Genomic DNA, 9,341 nt, shown 5'->3' with positions numbered 1-9,341 from the left:
AAAAGTATAAACTCAAAATGGATAAAAGACTTAAATGTAAGTCGTGAAGCCATAACAAATTCAAACTAAACATAGGCAGTAAAATCTCAGACATCTCTGGTAGCAATATTTTTACCGATATATCTCCTGGGGCAAGGAAAACAAGGGGAAAAAATGGAACTTCATCAAACTAAAAAGCTTTGCACAGCAAAAACAAACAAACATCAACAAAATGAAAAGGGAACTCACTGGGAGAACAAAAGAACATATTTGACAATGATACATTTGGTAAGGGGTTAATTTTTAAAATATATAAAGAACTTATAGTATTCAACATCAAGAAGATAAACAATTCAATTTTAAAAATGGCAAAGGACCTGGATAGACATGTCTCCAAAGAGGGCATACAGATGGCCAATAGACATATGAAAAAATGCTCAACATCACTAATCACAGCTGCCAGAATGAGATATCACTACAATGAGATATCACCTCACACCTGCCAGAATAGCTATCATCAATAAATCAACAAACAACAAGTGATGGTGAGGATGTAGAGTAAAGGGAACCCTCGTATACTGCTGGTGGGAATGCAGACTGGTGCAGCCACTGTGGAAACAGTATGGAGTTTCCTCAAAAAATTAAAATATATTCCTCAATATATTCCCAGAAGTGGAATTGCTGGTTCAATGGAACTGCCTTTTGAACCAGCAATTCCACTTCTGGGAATATATTCTAAGAAACCCAAAACACTAATTCGAAAGAATATATGCACCCCTATGTTCACTGCAGCATCATTTACAATAGCCAAGACCTGGAAACAGCCCAAGTGCCCATCAGTAGACTGTTGGATAAAGAAGCTGTGGTACATTTACACATGGAATACTATGTGGTCATAAAAAAGAATAAAATCCTATCTTTTCCAACAGGATGGGTGGACCTGGAGATTATTATGCCAAATGAAATAAGCCAGTCAGGGAAAGACAAGTGTCATATGATTTCACTCATATGTGGAGTCTAATGAACAAAATAAACTGACAAAATAGAAAGAGAGGCATGGATACATGAATAAACTGACAGCTGTCATAGCGAGAAGGATTGGAGGACTGAATGAAAAAGGGTGAAGGAATGAGCCCCAAAAAACAAAACAAAACATATACATAATACCTAGACAGACAACAGTGTGGTGATAGCCAGAGAGAAAGGAAGTGTGGGGGAGCCTGACCTGGGCAAAAGGTGGGATAATGGGGATGGAAATGAACTTTGCTTGGGGCGATAGTCACAAGATGCAGTGTGTAGGTGATGTTTTGTTTAGTTGGACAATTGAAACCTGTATGGTTTTGTGAACCAGTATCATCCCAATAAATTCAACTTAACAAATAAAAAATAAATAAAGTATTTAACATGCAAGAGTCATGATCATTGGCTGTGTCTGTTTTCCCCTGAATCAGAAAGCAGTTTCCTCATTTCGCCTCTGTATGTCCATCGTGACAATGTGGGGATGGGCTGAGGAAACAAAGGGCACATGTGAGAGAGAGCCTTGGACAACAGTGGCACAGAAGGGTTGGCAAGTTAAGTGGAATATTTGGGTGGCAAAATGAAAAAATACAGGTCATCTCGTCCTTTATTACGTAAGATCATGGCAAAACGAGAACATGGAAGCCAGCCAGACCGGAATTCAAGGCCTGTTCTCTTTCACTTGCTTAGTGACCTTGGGCAAGTGACCCTGTCACTCTGAGCCTTGTTTCCCTCCTTAAAATGGGGATGTGGCACTTGCAGGTTTGTGAAAGGCTTGTAGATGAAATGTGTCCGGTGTCTTTTACAGAGTGGGTGGTTTGTGAATGGTAGCTCTCGTCATCATCTCTGAACCCTGTCTGTACTTCTTCCTAGGTTAGGGTGGAATTTTTGCCTGAAAGAGGAAAAGGTACAGAGCAGGGTAACGATTAAAAAACCAGCTCTGAGACTCCGCGGAGTTCTGGAAGGTGGAACCCTGCGAGTTCCCACAGCCTCCCAGGCTCTTGTTTACACACTTCCTCTTAAATCTGTGAGTTTGATTGTTGATCCCGGTGCATGTGATTGCCCAATTGGGGTCGCTAGCGGAGCTTGTAGGGGAAGATTGTTTTTGGGGAGCCTGGAAAACAGAGCTGAGAGTGGCGACTGGTGAAACAGATCTGGGCGGAGCTGGTTCAGGTACAATAGAGAACTCCTGGTCAGAGAGGACTTAAAGCCTTGGAGGTCAATCCAGACACACTGCCACCCAGAGGCAGAGCCACGAACTGACTCTTCTGTACATACAAATACAGCAGTAAGGGGAACCAATACGGCCTGCCTTAAAATCAGGACTGTGGCTTACAACACGGAGGAACAGTGTATCAGAGGGAAATTCAACATTCTCCTGAATTCCGGGCGTGCCAAAAAGAAGAGTAGAAGATCTGAAGCACCTGCATTACTGCACATTTTTATTTTTATTTTTTTTAATTACTTTTTCACCTTTTAACTAAGAAAACATTGTTTTTCTTTTTTTTTTTTCCCATCACCTGATTTTACCCTTTCAACTACTACATTTTTATTTTTAACTAGTATTATTACCGCTACCATTTTACCATTTTTTAAAGTGTCATTTTCTTTTCTTTTATTTTTTTTATTTTTTTATTTTGGGACTAATGTCCTCCATTCTATTTTCATCGTTCCTTTAGCAACATTTTTCTCTACCTCAATTTGCCTCTGTGCTAAACCCTCTTCCCCACTTTTTCCCTTTTGTTGTCCTGTTTCTCTTACCCTACTCCAGGTTTAGATCTTCCCTATTCTTTTTACCCCCTGTCAAAATTTCACCCTACTTATATACCCTATGTCCAATCCCCTGCTCTAAATCCTTATACACCTTTCCCTTATCTTCCTTCACTATCCAAATTTTTTTCTTCTTCTTCTTCTTTTCTCTCTCTATTGTTTATTGTTGTTTGCTCGATTGACGAGTATATTGGGGGTTTTTTTAGGATCGTTTGTGAGGTTAGTCTGCTTATTCTTTTTATTTTTCTCCCCCCGCCCCCCGGTTATTTCTGTGCTTCTGTTTTCCCTTGCGTCGCTTGATATTATTGGTTGTTTGTAGTTTGTATTCATCTCCAGGAATCTGCTGCTGTAAATTGTTGGTATTAGTGGCGGTTCTATAGGAGTTTTCCCCTCATATAAATAGTCTCTTCCCCTCTTATACTTCACTCTCTTTTCTCTCTTACTTTTTTTTTTCTTTTTCCTCTTCTTTTTTCCCCTCCCTTTTTCCAATTTTATTTTTGCACTCCTTTTTTTTTCTTTTTTCTTTCTTTCTTTTTTCTCTTCTACCTTTTTCTCTTCTTTCTTCCTTATCTCCTAACTCTCTTAGCTCGGGTGGCCACCTTTATTTGGGGTTATTGATATCGTAAATACATTCGTGTTCAGTGCCTGGTACGTTGTGCCTTGTTGTGTTGTATTTTGTGCCTTTAAATCAACGCAGCAGATTCAAGCAACAGCGGCCTCCTGATCTCCACACGCTCTGTCTGGGGAACAGTTACTGTGTGTGAAGCCTCCCTCCACCTGCCAGAAGAGCCACCACAGCTGTGAACAGCACCCACCAGAGGCCCTGCTATCAACGGAGGAGCCACTGCTACCACAACCGCCCAAGGAGCAACCACAGCCCGAGGAGCCACTGCCACCCAGGGAGCAGCCACTGAACGACTCAACAACTAGATATGTCAGTGAGATCAAACATGGGTAGACAAAGAAACCCCCAAAGGAAAGAGAAGGAGGACTCGCCAGAAAAGCAGCTAAGTGAGACAGAGGCATGCAACATGACGGAAAAAGAATTCAGAATAAGGGTCCTAGAGTACATGCACCGGTCGGAGGAAAAAATCAATACCATATGCAAGAAGCTAGAAGAATCAGATGAAAAATTCAATACCATATGCAAGAAGCTAGAAGAATCAGATGAAAAATTCAATACCATATGCAAGAAGCTAGAAGAATCAGATGAAAAATTCAATACCATATGCAAGAAGCTAGAAGAATCAGATGAAAAATTCAATACCATATGCAAGAAGCTAGAAGAATCAGATGAAAAATTCAATACCATATGCAAGAAGCTAGAAGAAACAGATGAAAAAATCAACAACTTAAGTAAGGCCCAAGAAGAAATGAAGAGTGATATAGCTGCCATAAAAAACTCCATTGAAAGTATCAACAGTAGACTAGGAGAAGCGGAGGACCGAATTAGTGAATTAGAAGACAAGGAAGCAAAACACACCCAAACTGTACTGCAATTGGAGAAAAAAATTAAAAGACAGGAGGAGAGCCTAAGGGAGCTTTGGGACAACATGAAACGAAACAACATACGAATAATAGGGGTGCCAGAACAACAGAAAGATGAACATGGATTAGAAAACCTATTCGAAGAAATAATATCAGAAAACTTCCCTGAGGTGGGGAAGAAAAAAGTCACACAAGCCCAGAGAGTCCCAAACAAGGTGAATCCGAAAAGACCCACACCAAGACACATCATAATTACCATGGCAAATGTTCAGGACAAAGAGAGAATCTTACAGGCTGCAAGAGAGAGACGGAAAGTTACATACAAGGGATCTCCCATTAGATTATCAAATGATTTCTCAACAGAAACACATCAGGCCAGGAAAGAATGGACAGAAATTTACAAAGTGATGCAAAGCAAAGGACTGAATCCAAGAATACTCTATCCAGCAAGGCTATCATTCAAAATTGAAGGGGAAATAAGAAGCTTCACAGACAAAAAAAGGCTAAGGGAGTTTATCACCACCAAGCCAGCCATGCAAGAAATGCTAAAGGGACTGGTGTAAAAAGAAGAAATAACAAGCTCAGAAAGAAAACAGCCACACACACAAAAAAAGAAATGGCTACAAACAAGTACCTTTCAATAATAACTTTAAATGTAAACGGACTAAATGCTCCAACCAAAAGACATCGAGTGGCTGAATGGATAAAAAAACATGACCCATACATCTGCTGTCTACAAGAGACCCACCTCATTAGAAGGGACTCACACAGACTGAAAGTGAAGGGATGGAAAAATATCTTTCACGCAAATGGAAAGGAAAAGAAAGCTGGGGTAGCAATACTTATATCGGACAAAATACATCTCAAAGTGAAGGCCATAACCAGAGATAAGGAAGGCCACTTCATAATACTAAAGGGATCAATACAACAAGAAGATATAACCCTGGTAAACATATATGCACCCAATGCAGGAGCACCCAAATACATAAAAAAACTCCTGGAAGATATCAAAGGAGAGATCGACAACAATACAATCATAGTAGGGGACTTTAATACACCACTGACATCACTGGATAAGTCCTCTAGACAAACAATCAGCAGAGAAACAGCAATCCTAAATGACTCACTAGATCAGATGGACTTAATTGACATCTTCAGAACACTTCACCCCAAAGCAACAAAATATACGTTCTTCTCAAGTGCTCATGGGACATCTTCAAAAATAGACCACATATTGGGTCACAAGCAAAGTCTCCCCAAATTCAAGAAGATTGAAATCATAAAAAGCTTCTTCTCAGACCACGATGGCATAATGTTAGAAATAAACTACAATAAAAACAACCCAAAATACTCAAACACTTGGAAGCTGAATAGCATGTTATTAAATATTGATTGGGTTACCAATGAGATCAAAGAAGAAATTAAAAACATCCTGGAAACTAATGACAATGAAAACACAACAATCCAAAACCTTTGGGACACAATGAAAGCAGTCCTGAGAGGGAAGTTTATAGCTCTACAGGCCTACCTCAACAAACAAGAAAAAATGGTAGTAAATCATCTAAATCTACAGCTCAAAGAATTAGAAAGAGAGCAACAAGATAAGCCCAGAGTGAGCAGAAGGAAGGAGATAATAAAGATTAGAGCAGAAATAAATGACATAGAGACCAAAAAAACAATACAGAAAATCAATGAAACCAAGAGCTGGTTCTTTGAAAGGATAAACAAGATTGACAAACCTCTAGCCAGGCTCACCAAGAAGCAAAGAGAGAGGACCCAAATAAACAAAATCAGAAACGATAGAGGCGAAATAACAACAGACCCCACAGAAATACAAATGATTGTTAAAAAATACTATGGACAACTCTACTCCAACAAACTAAACAACCTGGAGGAAATGGACATATTCCTAGAAAAATACAACATTCAAAACTTAATCAGGAAGAATCTAAAAATCTCAACAGGCCAATAACTATGGAAGAAATTAGTCTAATAATTCAACAAGTAATTAATTCCCACCACTAGATCAGAGCTATGTGCATGGCGTGATGGAGAACACAGGTTTGCAGAGGAGCTCCTGTCCTCACAGAGTTACTCAAGGCCCTGACCTCAGGTCAGAGTTCCACACAGAGCAAAGTCAAAGGAAGTCTTAAGATAGAAAATAACCAAGTATTGTAACCGGACAACCAATGGGTCCGGCTGCCTGTCACTACTTGAGCCAATTAAGCAGGGTTGAATATATATATGAGCGTTTATTCCAATCCTGCCGGCAGCAGGTCAACCACAGAAATCTGCTCTGTTCCCCACCACAAACCAGCTGCTTATATAGGGTGGGAGGGAGATTACATGGGGAAGTATGGGTTACAGGCATGGGGCTATGCAGGTTGGGGTGGAACTGCATTGTTTGGGCAACAAGGTTGTTCATCTTTCCATGTTAATAGGCAGTTCTTGAATGAGAATGGACCGCATTCAAAGGTTGGCTTCCAGGTCCTGGGGGCGTTCAACTCCCAGCCAGGTTAGAATGTCCTTTCTTTAACCAACACAAGGCAATCATGGTTAACAGAGCATGGTTAATATTACCCTTAACCATAGCTAGTCCCCAATATTCTATTTCTGCCCCTAACAGTATCAAAATTAGATTGATGTGGCCTGCTTGTTGAGGATTAGAGCCAGGAAGGGACGGGCGTGGTGAGCAGGCCCAGAGGATTGTGTGTGGGGAGCCTTGAGCAGGCCCCGTAGAGCAAGCCTGTCAAACTCGCGGCCTGCGGGCTGCATGCGGCCCACAACCAATATTTTTGCGGCCCAGGAAATATAACGGGTATGTAAGAAATGTTTTAATAAAAATTTTGTAACTTAAATTTTATAATATCCTGTTATACATAATTATTAATAACGAACTACAACGTTCGCTAATGACTGATTACTATAATCGTGTTGCATTCATTTCCCTTACGTACCTTACGCGCAGGCGCACCATTTCTCTCCACTAATACTAGCAGCGAATATTTTAGCAGCCGATGGCCATGTCATTAGTCTTGGACTGACTTGTTTGGTGTGTGCAAAAGGAAATATTTCGCTTTCGGAGAACAAGAAAAATAGGCTTACTTGCGTTATGCTTATTAATTTGTGCAGTTTTTCAGTGTCTGGTAAGTTAATGTTCAAGAAAAAATAATTTTTATTAAAATGTTCTATTATTTTATGTTAACGATGACTCATTTATTTCAGCCCTTTGTATTCAGCATGTCTCTATAAAATAAACCTACATTTCTATGAAAATTGAAGCTTTTGTTTTTTGCGGCCACATACACATACCTTGTTTATTTGGCCTGTGTTAGCCTTTGAGTTTGACATGCTTGCTGTGTGGAGGACTGTGTGTGGGGAGCACAGCTGAGCCACCCTGCTGGCAGCAGTGTGCGAAGACGGTGAGGATGGCAGCCGACGTTGGAGGCCAGAGCTCAGACTGAACCCCTTGCTCAAGGGTATGGACAGTGTTCTGGAAGCAAAAAAAAAAAAAAAGGAAGCTTTTAAGATTTCTGAGTGAAAAGTGACAGAATGAAAGAAGCATTTTAGGGGTTTTTTAGGAAGATTCTCTCCCTTGAGGTTATGGATGTAAATAGGTTATAGGGAAAGACTAGAAGAAATAGGGAATCTAGCAGAACTGGCTGTAGTGATCCAGTTACTAATTCATTCTAAAAACTAGAGGCCCTGTGCAGGACATTTGTGTACTGGGGAGGCTCCCTCAGCCCAGCCTGCAGCCTGTGGCCTCTCCCAGTCCAGGACAGGTAGCGGGCCTAAGCCGGCAGGTGGGCATCCCCTAAGGGGTCTTTAGCCCTGCCCCAGAGGCGGGAGAAGCTCCCACCACTGCCACTGCACTTGTCAGCTGTGAGCACGGCTTCTGGCTGAGCAGCGCTTCCCCTGTGGGAGCGCATTGACCACTAGGAGGCAGCTCCTGCGTTGAGCCCCTGGCCCCTGGTGGTCAGTGCACGTCATAGTGAGTGGTAGTTCCGCCATTAGGTCGATTTGTATATGTATTAGGGTTTTATTATATAGGTTATTTGCAAACTGACAGTGTTGAAATAATTTAGGTTGGCCTAGCTGGTTTGGCTCCGTGGATAGAGCATGGGCCTGCAGACTAAAGGGTCCCAGGTTCGACTGAGGCCAAGGGCATAGGCAGCCGATCAATGATCTCTGTCATCATTGATGTTTCTATCTCCCTATCTCTCTCCCTTCCTCTCTGAAATCAATTTAAAAAAATTTAGGTCAAAGTGTAGTAATGGAAATTAAAATGAACAGAGGCAAGTTGAGGGACAAGCAAGGCAAGGCTGCCCCAGATTAAATCTAAAGGATAAAGGACAATAGTGAGAAAATAGCAAAGGAAACTAAGAAATACGGTAGGGATGAGGGAGCACCCCAAAAGATAAAAAGATTTGTAAGTCTCCTGGACAATGAGAAGAACCCTAACCCAAGGCAGTGCTTCCGGAAGGAGCAAGCGCGTGCAGGCCCCATTCCGCGTCTCGATGCAGCTGTCTTCTTTGTTTATAATTTTTAAAACTTGATTTTGGAGGGGGGGGCGGTTGACTGCCCATCGGGAGGACACCCTTTTTCTTCTTTTTTTTTTTTTTTTAAAAAAAAAACACCTTATGGTTAAAGACTGTAATGAGGTCTCCTCATTAACCGAGTCTCACTGTCCCATTTGGCAAGACAGCAGACGGAGGCTCAGGAGGTACAGTCTGCGCAGGCGCCATTGCGGTGCGATAGGTGAGCCTTTCTTTATATTTTTATTGATTTTTTACAGAGAGGAAGGGAGAGGGAGAGAGAGTTAGAAACATCCATGAGAGAGAAACATCGATCAGCCGCCTCCTGCGCACTCCCCACTGGGGATGTGCCCGAAACCAAGGTACATGCCCTTGACCGGAATCGAACCTGGGACCCTTCAGTCTGCAGGCCGACGCTCTATCCACTGAGCCAAACCGGTCAGGGCGGAGCCTTTCTTTTTTGAAACAAAATGGCAAGTGCCTGTGGATGGCGTTTAATAGCGCGTTGCACCGACCGGGTGGGCTGAGTCCCCCTCCCCCCGCCCAGGGAGC

The 9,341-nt window shown here is 41.8% G+C and overlaps 1 long non-coding RNA gene across 1 annotated transcript in view; it reads right to left on the bottom strand.

Annotated features, from left to right (window-relative positions):
* Positions 1-6,537: 6,537 nt before the first annotated feature.
* Positions 6,538-9,341, bottom strand: part of LOC102251711 — a 4,064-nt gene continuing 1,260 nt past the window's right edge. The window contains exons 2-3 of the long non-coding RNA XR_314720.2: positions 7,567-7,747; positions 6,538-6,784 (exon numbers count right to left, since the gene is read on the bottom strand). This is a non-coding gene — a long non-coding RNA (uncharacterized LOC102251711). The remainder of the gene's footprint in view (positions 6,785-7,566; positions 7,748-9,341) is intronic.

Source organism: Myotis brandtii, unplaced genomic scaffold (genome assembly GCF_000412655.1).
Source record: "Myotis brandtii unplaced genomic scaffold, ASM41265v1 scaffold980, whole genome shotgun sequence".
In the NCBI taxonomy this organism is placed as follows: domain Eukaryota; kingdom Metazoa; phylum Chordata; class Mammalia; order Chiroptera; family Vespertilionidae; genus Myotis; species Myotis brandtii.
Note: the sequence above shows the minus strand (reverse complement) of the source record. Positions and strands in the feature narration are given on the sequence as shown.